The sequence below is a fragment of the Coturnix japonica genome, chromosome 3, assembly GCF_054131305.1.
Source record: "Coturnix japonica strain WE chromosome 3, WE-NBRP24, whole genome shotgun sequence".
In the NCBI taxonomy this organism is placed as follows: domain Eukaryota; kingdom Metazoa; phylum Chordata; class Aves; order Galliformes; family Phasianidae; genus Coturnix; species Coturnix japonica.
In genome coordinates, this window is record NC_140665.1 from 76,833,367 (window position 1) to 76,842,858 (window position 9,492).

The window sequence follows — 9,492 nt, forward strand, 5'->3', positions numbered from 1 at the left end:
TGTGAATAATCACCCCTTTCCTATATGAAAAAGTAGTGCACATCACTGTACTCACCAAGGTCTGTGTCTTCAACTTTTTCTTCACATGTTGTCACTCCATGGACTGCTGTTTGGACTCCTGCTCATAATGGTGACAAAATGTCTTATTACTGGTAATGATGTCATCCAGGAAACTGTCATCTTCAGCCTCATATGAGTTCAGTGGGTGAGCATAACACTCGTGTGGAGCAAAATTTGCAATATTCCAACCTTGCCAGCATTGTTTCCAGTGCATAGAAATTGTTATTCAGCTCCAAACACAGTTCTCTGGTTGTAATCCTTGATTTGTTTGGATGAGCAGATTGAGACATTCTTCATTTTGTGGTGTTAGAGCTGTGCATGGACATCCAGAGCATGGCTTGTCTTTTATGTGGCTGTTGCCACTGCTGAAATGCAACGACTGTGCTCACATGCACTGTTTGGTCTCTATAAACCTTCAGCAAGCATCAATGAATGTTAGTGAGTGCCATTTTTTTTCTGCATGGAGGAATTCAGTGGTACATATTTGCTTCATTTACAGTTCCATGACAGGCGCCATGTTGTCAGACTGCTCCTCTGGTACCGTTTGTCACAAAGCAGAAATGTGTAACAGAATATGATGGGAAAGGTCCAGGTAATTTACATCTGTTTCTTGGTAGATGATGTCAGTTACTCAGTAGTCAGTGAGAAGTGATTGTAAATTGATGGTATTTGGGACACTTTGTGTAGATTTTCTTCACTGTTTGGGATTGAGATGCATAAGCCAAATAACCCTCAAGCAGGATAACGTCACCTGTTAGTCACCCTATTCTGTTTTCAAAAAAACCTTTCAAGTTTCCAGTCTTTGTAAGAGTTGAAATCACATCCAGGGAAGAAACAAAGATCTGTCTCAGAACTGCTACAGTGTGATCCTTTAGCAAGGATAGAATGAATACAGTGCCTTTCTTTTTCTTCTTTTTTTCCCCCCAAATATTGAAGATCGTAAAGTGAAACATAACTCCTTTATTTTAGGATTCTATTTACACTAACTAGGTGAAAGTGTTGGAAGAAATGTACTGATATGGGAATTTTTGCTTTATTTTGCTGTTATAACAATGTTCAACTCTTTAAGCAGAATTTATTGGCTTTTCAAAGCAAGATCTGTAAATAACCTCCAGTTCCTAATTTTGTTTAAGCTGGTATCAACAGAGGTACATTATATTCTGCTTCACAGGATGAATTTTATTTATTACTTAAAATATGGCCTTGCTATATGATAATATAGTAACTTATTTTAGCTCATATTGTGTACAGAAGGTAGAATAGACTTTGAAGCTGACACAGAATGTCAGAAATTAGAAACAGATGGTAATTACTAGGAACAAAGATGAGGTTTCAGAGGAGAATAGATGCAGTGCATTCCAGAGCATATGGAGTATTTTTTTCCACAAAGATTAATGGCTATGATGAAGGCATTATGTTCAGTGCACTCAGATATAATTGACTTACCTAGAAAGTCAAGCAAACCATTTTTATGGACTGGCAGAAGTTTGTGACAGGGTCAGCGTGACTAATGGGAATCTCAGGTTATGCTAGATAATTTCTTCTATATTTTGTTTTGCAATACTGTGGCTTTTGTCTGTATCTGTTTCCCTGTTTTTCTCCACTTCTTTAATCAGTGAGGTATATGACGTACTTTTTCCCCATTGTGCTTGACACAAATGAAAACATATCATTTTCTCACAGTATCAGAAACCACAAATTTTGTTACTGCAACCATGATTTCTGTTAATCACAGAGAATAATTTGCCAGCTGTGTGGTTTCATCTGTTTGGCAAATGACCAGTTCTTAAATCTTGTGATTGACATTTTGATCTAAAATTAAAATGTATTCTAAAACATACAATATCAATTTAACTTATTTATCTGTCTAGTCCTGTGGGGATTAACAACTCCAGTATATAGAAAAAAACTATTATACCACAAATAGTGATAATGTAGTATAAAAGCTAATTTTCAGAAGATATGCTTTGAGTTCAGCTGTTACTACTCTATCTTTCCCATAATGTTAAAAGTGACAATTTGCCATCAAAATCTCCTGTGGAGCAAATGGATTTCATGACAGGCAAGTGGATGTGCCATGAAGTGAGATACTCAGTGAAACAATTTGAAGTAAGCAATTTTCAGTTTCTGAGACCAAAAAATTTCAAACCTTTTAAGATTATGTAAAGGATGTTCACTTGGCTCCAAATTTAACATAACAAATTTCATTGAGGGTTGAAGGTTAATGAAATGTTCTGAGCTAGAAGCCTGCGCGTGGAACTTGAATGGGCAATTTCAACCACATCTCTGCATCTCTGCTGTATTCTGCTTCAGTGACTTAACAGCATTGGATTAATAGGTCTTTCAGATGGTTTATAGGAAGGCACTCAAGTGCATTTCACTGGTTTATGTGGCAGAGGCCACCAGAGGTCAATTATTTAAAATGTAGACTGCAAACCTTTTATTTCTGTGAGAGCTCACAGCAAAAAGAGGAAGACTAAATGAACAAACAGTTCCTTCTCTGTAGACAGATATACTGCCATCATTCCTGGCAACAGACAAGCCAACAAACATACAAGTAAATATCTGGAAATCTATGCCAACTGTTGCTCCATCAGTAACACAGGAAAATGCTTTCCAAGTAGAACAAAAATACATCAGTGCCAACAGGAAACCAGCTATCCTATTCATACTTATGAGAAGACACAGGGAGCTCTAAAGCCAAAAAAAAAAAAAAAAAAAAAAAGGAATCCATTACCAGAGACTGAACCAGTCTATTGATAACCATATTTCTTGAACATCCCCCTTTGGCCAGAAAATCAGCTTGCATAGTTCACTCTTCACGCATACTCGTTCCTACTCCTTTGGAAAGTACTTGGAACCAGGGCAGTGTGTGATTAGATTTGTTTTAACATCAAAATCCTCATTTTCAGATGCTGAAAGATAAGCAGCCAGCAGCACTTGGTAAACACAGATCTCTTTTCTTTCACTCTAGTAGAGTTTCCCATGCAAATGAATGCCATGCAATTTTGACTTCCTGGTGTGCTGGCCATTGCCTTCCCTAGCTCCTTGCTGCTGAAACGTCCTGTCATGTTAATCGGAGACAGAATGTCTCAGATTATGTTGTATCCAATCTACATATAAAAAATAAATGAGAACAAACAAACAAAAATAACAACAACAACAAAAGAATAACAACAGGTATCTTATGAGGAGGTTAGAGAAGTGGAAAGGCTTTATGGCATATCTGGCATCTAGCATTCTTTTGATCATATACTTTGCTTCAGAAGATAATTAGTTTTCTTGTAGAGCTTTTAAATAGAAGTTTTAGTACCTTTAAAATAGAGCTTGATTCAGGAATACTACTAACAGTTATTCAAAGACTAAAAGGTGGAAAAAGAAATGCTTTTGAAGGAGAAATTCACACTTGTGTGCATACTAACACTATATGTATGCAAAATATGAGATGCATGTTGTGTGCACGTCAAATCCTTTATACAGATAAATTCTGCTGGGAAAAAGTTCTCAAATACACCACCTAGCCAGTCAAGATAGAAAATATCTTCAGAATTATCGTATTTTTAATCCATGGTTATATACTAAACTACAGTTCTGATGTCTTGTTTAAAGGAACTGGGATGCATTCATACCTTGCAATTGTCATTGTCTTCAGTATAGTTTGCAGCAGATCAATAGCTTATGCCCAGATCTGCTTAGTAGGGGTCAAAACCAAATTTTAGGATTTTTTTTTTTTTTTTTGGTTGCAAGTATGTAATGTGTACAAGTACAGTGTTTTCATTTGACTAGTTACAAAAATAAATACATTTATAAATGTTTTGCAGTCATAGATTGTGTATCTCTATATGCCAAATATTACAGTATGATTTCCAGTGTAATTTCGTGGTTCCTGCTGCATTTTCAATTCAAATCCCAACATATGTTCCATAACAGACTTTTGTAAAATGATGGTTCTTTGTTCATTTAAATGTTGCATACTCTTCAGAAAGTGCCATCTTGTGGTACATTTTTCTAGCAGAAAGGAACTTCTACAGAACCCCCTCATGTTTACTGTGTTTAGCAAAAGCTGTCTCAAAAATGCAGAATTTGCGTCTGCTTGATTTCTTAAATGCCTTACACACTGATGCTTATAGACATTCTCAGCCAAATATTGTGTTTTTTAAAATAAAATAAAGACTTTTCTTTATGTGTCTTTGTAGATTTCAGGTGCCTATAAGATTTTCATTCCTTTGCTTTTTTTTTTTTTTTCTTATTTTACTGAAAGTTCATTTGCTTGACATGGAATGTTTCTACTACTGAGTATTCATGTGGACAAAAAAAAAAAAAAAAAAAGGAGGGGGGGCCTCTTGGCCTCTATAATGTCTTCTCACATCATTTAGCCTTGTTCCAAAAAATTCCTTTCTGGAAGACTTTCTCCAAAGAATACATCCTCCCATTCCTTTAAAAAATGTATAACTACCATGTGTAATAGAGAAGATAATAAATAGTATTATTTCATCTTTGATATTAAAATGAAAGAACAGAATAATTCTTCACATTGAAAGATTTCTTCCCAAATGTGCCTCAGACTGGAGCATCTGCAGTTACCATCTACCTTGTTTGAACTTAAAAAAAAGTTGCTGTACCCAGAGTCTGGGTATTCGGAAATCCACATCAGGATCTAAATCTTCCACCTGCACTTTTCCAAAACCCAAATACAAGTCCTTTCAAACTTTAAGGGAATTCTGTGTTTGAGCCAAGTTTCCTGGTCAAATGTTTGCAGGCAGGTGTAAAGGCCAAGAGTGAATATAATTGCTGGGTACTCTTAGAATACCTTGATAGGCCACTGCAATACCCAATAAAACTTCTTATTGCATTAGGATGATGACCAATGAGAGATGCTTGCTGTCATCCCCAAGCCTTCATTTGCACATCTCTGTCTACTTTCCAGACTATTGCTTCTATTTTTGTCCTGTTTTGTCAAAACTCTGCGAGAAACAGCATGCAGATGAAAAAGAGAAGCAGGGGAAGCCTACACATCTATAATTAAGACTGAGAAGAAAACACATCAAGCTGTTCTCACCTGATTTCAATCTGTGTATGTTTTTGGTGGTATGAGACTGCTAAAGGCTCAATCCAGCAGTGATTGTATTTTGGTGCACCTCAAGGACTCCTTAGCTGTATGATGAAACTGATAGTCAGTAGTGTACTTAAATATATAAATAAATCTAGCAGACAATTTGGAGTGTTTTGTGTGAGTCTGTGCAGCAGCCAGACTGACCTCTGTGTTTAGTATGGGCTCTCAGTCTGTTTGGCTCAGCAGGTGATACTTCAGTGGAAAGGTTAGGGCATGCTCTGATAGAGGTTTGAGAGGCCCCTATAGCACACTGTTATGATGTGTACTGTGGTAACATTTGCAGCTTCCACAGGGAAGAATGACCTGAGTGAAGGAAAAGACTTGAGTAATGTAGGCAGTGTGTGTTTCTGCCTTGGAAAAGAGGTAACGTTTTGCTCCTGGCTGCCAGACTTAATCTGTTTGGACATTTTGACAGCTCGGGGTTTCAGAGCATTGGAGTAATCCACTGCATAGGATGTGATTTATGCAATTGGATCACAGAGAAAAACAGGCACAAGCTAACCTGAAAAGGAAGAGCTGGAAAATATCATACATAACTAAAATGTGTTTGCAAATGCATTTACAGCTTTTCGCTTTACTCTGGCAGATTATGATCTTATCAACTGTCCTTATCAGATGGTTGAGATGCTTTTGTAAAACATTACCAATTCTCCAGAAATGCCAATTAGTAAAGCACAGTTGATAACCAGACAATTTGTGTCTTTAAATTCAGATGAGAACCAGCTGAAGATTTTCATTACATGACCTTTCAAATTTTCTCCAACAAGTGCTTTGCCCAGCAGCTACAGCTGTACGATAAAACACTTTGGAGAATCTCAGTTCTTGTTTAACTCCTACCTAGAAACATTTTTGATCCCTGCCTCTCAGGGAACTGTTATCTCACAGATCTTGCCTAGAAGTTAGACCAGATAAAAAGTTCATGACAATAATATTTTTTCACTTTTGTGCAACCATGGTATGTACACGGCAGCTATCACTTGTGGGTAACATTTCCTTCAGATCAAATGCAACATTCTGGGAACCTGCAACAGCTCTTCAAGAGAGAAGAAGATGGTAGCAATGGCAGGACATAGACTCCTTGGTTATGTGGCTTTCAAAAACAACAGATTATATGTGGTTATACATCCAGAAGGTACATGCCTAAAGAGATTTCAAAAGTCAGACAGAATTTTGAAGAGAAAATTTTGTCATGCTGGAGTTGAATTAGTTTCAAACTGCAGGAATGAGAGTCCTAAAAAGACTCTATTCACATAGCAGAAGATACCATGGTTGTTGAGGTACTAAAATTTAGAGAGGAATAAAAAAAACTCATCAAAGATAAATGAAGATAATTTCTAACTGCATCGAATACCATGATCCAAAAATGCAGAACATGAATTGTCACGAGGACAAATCAGGCTGCCCAGAGCCACATCAAGCCTGTTCTTGATTGCCTCCAGGAATGGGGCATCCACAACCACCTTGGGCATCCTCTTCCACTGCATCACCGCCCTCTGCATGAAAAGTTCCTCCTAATATCTAACCTAAATCTCCCCTGTCTCAGTTCAATATGAATGGACATACACACAAATATGGCACATTTGTCAATAGGACATTCTACAGCCTAAGTAACAACATATGTAGATGTGGCAAATCAGTGTAAGGAAGCTGAGGAGTTGTCCACTCTGAGTTATGGAAAAATAGAAGTAAAATTTATTATGGAGTCTCAAGTCAATGACACTGAAGAGTTCAATAGGTGCAGTGAAAAAGAGGATTCGGGCTGCCTTCTCTTTAGGGTATCATAATTTTTAATTTTTGCTTGTGGAGAGAAATAATCACAAAGGTAAATTTAAATTCAACACAGTCAGCCTGGATAGAGTACTAAGACGTCAACTCAGCAAAATCCTTCAGCACAGGCTTACCTTTAGGTGTTTGATTATCGCTTCCAAGGACTCAGCCTGTACTTAAACATTTTGTTGGATCATTTCCTAACTTCTTATTGCAAAAGCGATCTAATAAAAAGTCCTTCAGTCCTGAATGGGCCAAGCAGCAAATAAGAAAGGGTAATTTAGTGCTCAGCTAAATTCCCAACTCAGAGGCAGTAGGCAGGCTTAGCAAGGCACAGCCTCAGTGATTATTTGATTTACAGTATGACTCATGAGATTACAGGAACAGTTTTAACAAGCTGGTAGCCTTTGTAACCAGTTTGCATCAGAACTTCAGCATGTCTGGTGGCCAAATTAAAAGAACCACAGTCATGAAGTCAGTGTTTTAATTAATTTGTTGAAACAAGCTGTAAAGTCAAATATACTGAGCAAGCCACTCTCCTTAGTGATATGAGTGGAACTCCATACTCTACAGAAACTTGTTCTTTCTTTGCTAGCATCACATCTACTGATATTTTAGAAGCTCATTCTAAAGGATTTAAATAATTTCTATCTCTTTAGTCTAAAGTTGCAGGAATGTCCTATATTAGGAGCCCTGGGATTCATTATGATTTTCTCTGCAAATCGTAGAATCACAGAATGGTTTGGGCTAGAAGGGACCATCAAGATCATCTGGTTCCAACTCCCCTGCTATAGTGGTTCTATTTTTATTTATCATGTAAGATGCCCGCATCTATAATCCCAAGAACAATTCCTATCTGGGAAATCTGGCTTCAGGTAAATGTGGCTGGAGAACCACATCCAACTTCTGTGATAGACAGAATGATGTTCTATGAGAGGCCCTTCTCACTCTTTCTTCACATACTATTTTCCGTGCTAGAGAAATTAATGTGAGTGTATCAGAGATTATAACATCATGTTCACAACAAGGATCTGATCCAGAAAACAACATGGAAGTGCACTACTGCATTCACCGAAAAAAACCCTCTGAAATCTAACCTGAATGTCACTTGTGAGATCTGGCTTGTTTACAGTTACCAGTTACATCAGAAACACAAACAGTGGTTTGTTTGTTATTTGGAAGTAGGGTCAGCATTTGGGACTTCAGCTCACATTTACTGGTGTATTTGCTTATTCAGCTTTACCTCTTTCTTCTTTTTCTTCATCTTTTTTTTTTTTTTTTTTTCATTAGCAAATTCCCATTTCTTCTGACATCACTCACTAGCATGTCAGATGTATTTGGTCTTCACTGATTTAATTAAAACATCAGCAGCTGACATAACTTGCATTATTGGTACTCTCATAATCTTCCAGTTCTAAGCAAAAATTCACACTTGATATTATTGTCTTTTAAGTGAAGTAAAGTGCATGGCTGCCTCCACCAGGCACTTCAGCACAAGATCATTTCTGCTGAGCTGCTTGTTCCCAGCCTGTGGACCTGGGGTGTCTGGCTAGCAGTGGATGTGGCTGCCTCCTTCCTTCTGTGCACTCAATCAGAAACAAAGATGAGTATGTATCCCAGAGACACACAGATGAAAGCAGAGACAGAGAGGAGCACTGGTTGGGCCAGTAGCACAGACTACAGTCTCACTGGGGGACTACTTTCAACAGTACTTACAAAGAGAATTCACATAAAACATATACAGCTGGGACCTCCTCCTCTCCAGCTGGCAGAGACAGAATTTCAATGGTGCAGATGTACGCACACAGTCTCTAGGCTCATAAGCACACTTGCATTCATTTTCTCTTTGTTGCATTAGAGAAGGTCTTTGACTAGATACTCTAAAAAGAGGCAACGCTCTCCTGCATACACATATATTGTCTTTTCCAGTGAAGGTTTTAGTCTTTATACTCCACTTTCCAGTGCTAAGTCTAAATAAATGTACTGCTCATGAGTGACTACATACAGACTTATTTCAAGTTCAAAATCTTAACCAGTATTATTTTACATCACCTATTATGTCCAGTGACAGTCTTGTCCATGTCAGATGGTATCCTTTCAGAATTTACAAAATAGTCAATCCTTGTGAGGCCTGCAGGTCACATTCCACCTGCCTTTGAGTGAGACAGTTCTTTCCTTTGTGTTTCATTAAGCAATTATGCAACAAATAGTAGCAGTACAACACAGAATTATATATATATGCACACAGAGCAATATATAAAAATTTGTTAAACTGTTCTTGCCTTGGACTTCTTCATATATTTCCTTCAGCTGTGCAGGCATTCCGCAGAGGAGCAGGGAAGCAGCTGGGTATATCCACACACAAAAATATGACATTGAAATAGAGGCAAGAGTCTTAGCACAGATAAGCTTTGACAGTCAGTTACTGTCATTGCCACTAGGCAAGCAAAAGCACTGCAGGGTGTTACTGACAAATGGCATTGTTCTTTGTCAGGACTTTTCTTACTTATATGTACTCCTGCACTGATTAGCCAAATACATAAATACACAAG

General features: G+C 37.6%; 1 long non-coding RNA gene across 4 annotated transcripts in view; it reads right to left on the minus strand.

Moving 5' to 3' along the window:
• The window catches only part of LOC146761506 (uncharacterized), a 13,747-nt gene extending 6,449 nt beyond the window's left edge, over positions 1 to 7,298 (minus strand). Inside the window, exon 1 of one of the 4 annotated variants that reach the window (XR_014944205.1) lies at positions 7,075 to 7,298. This is a non-coding gene — a long non-coding RNA (uncharacterized LOC146761506). Of the gene's footprint in view, positions 1 to 55; positions 1,176 to 7,074 lie in introns of those variants that run through there. The other 3 variants (XR_014944209.1, XR_014944206.1, XR_014944210.1) reach the window with 3 other exon arrangements.
• Positions 7,299 to 9,492: the final 2,194 nt, after the last annotated feature.